The following is a 1,156-nucleotide window of genomic DNA, read 5'->3' on the forward strand; positions in this document are numbered from 1 at the left end:
AATTGCTTCTCCACTAAACATGAGTGTTGGCATGTCAGTCCATACTCTCAGCCGATTTCTATTTTCCCTGTTGGGGTAAGGATCTTGGAAGGTGAGACTTTGACACAGATTGGTGAATGGATTGTGTTTTAATGCCACGGTCCATAACACACAAATTATAAGTAAATTCTGATTACACACACACACACACACACACACACACACACACACACACACACACGGATAAAATCCAGAGGAAATGGGTACTGTTTCAAACCATAGTTTGGCTTTTAAAAATAATGTTGCCTTCCTAAAGAATATATTCTGAATTTCCAATAGTTGTTTGTTTTGTATAATTTAGTGATCTTAAAATTTATTTGTTCAATGAGTCACTCTGGCATATAAAATTTCTAGGGTCAAACTTTTTTCCTTATCTAAGCAAGTCCTATGCTCCACTATTGAGCCATTGTTTTTCATTGCTGCTTTTTAAAAACATATTCTCTCTCTTATTATTTTTAAAATAATATTTGTTTTTATTTTATTAAAGTCAGAGAAGTTTTAAGGGTAGGAGGGAAGAGAGACACACACATACAAATTCAAAAGTGAATTTGAATTCAAAAGTGAATTTAAAAGTGAATTTACTTTTGTAGGTTCTGGGACTAGGACAGGAGGTAAGACATTTGTGTGATTCTTCAGTGGGATGCATATAACTACTTTAAATGGATTTACTTTCTCTTCTCAAGAGTGATAAACTGTGTAACTCAATAATTCTACAACTGAATTACACTGGAAATGTTTTTGCATAACTGTAACAGGTGACTCAGGAGATAGCACCATCAAGGGCAAAACAGATTTAAAAAAAATGTCTTATTAGTGATTTAATAATGGTTGATACTGTAAGATAACAGGGGTGGGAGTCCAGAGGTAGCGCAGGCAGTTAGTGCACATGACACAAAGTGCAAGGACCCACACAAAGATCCGGGTTCGAGTCCCCGGCTCCCACCTGCAGGGGAGTCACTTCACAGGTGGTAAAGCAGGTCTGCAGGTGTCCATCTTTCTCTAGCCCTCTCTGTATTCCCCTCCTCTCTCCATTTCTCTCTGTCCTATTCAACCACAATGACATCAACAACAATAATAATTATCAGACCTTAAGCCAACTCCCCCTGCCATGCTCCAA

At 37.6% G+C, this 1,156-nt stretch overlaps 1 pseudogene; it reads right to left on the reverse strand.

Annotated features, from left to right (window-relative positions):
* Positions 1-591: 591 nt before the first annotated feature.
* Positions 592-680, reverse strand: LOC132537911 (small nucleolar RNA SNORD22; annotated as a pseudogene).
* Between the last annotated feature and the right edge of the window lie 476 nt (positions 681-1,156).

This window comes from Erinaceus europaeus, chromosome 3, assembly GCF_950295315.1.
Source record: "Erinaceus europaeus chromosome 3, mEriEur2.1, whole genome shotgun sequence".
Classification (NCBI taxonomy): Eukaryota; Metazoa; Chordata; class Mammalia; order Eulipotyphla; family Erinaceidae; genus Erinaceus; species Erinaceus europaeus.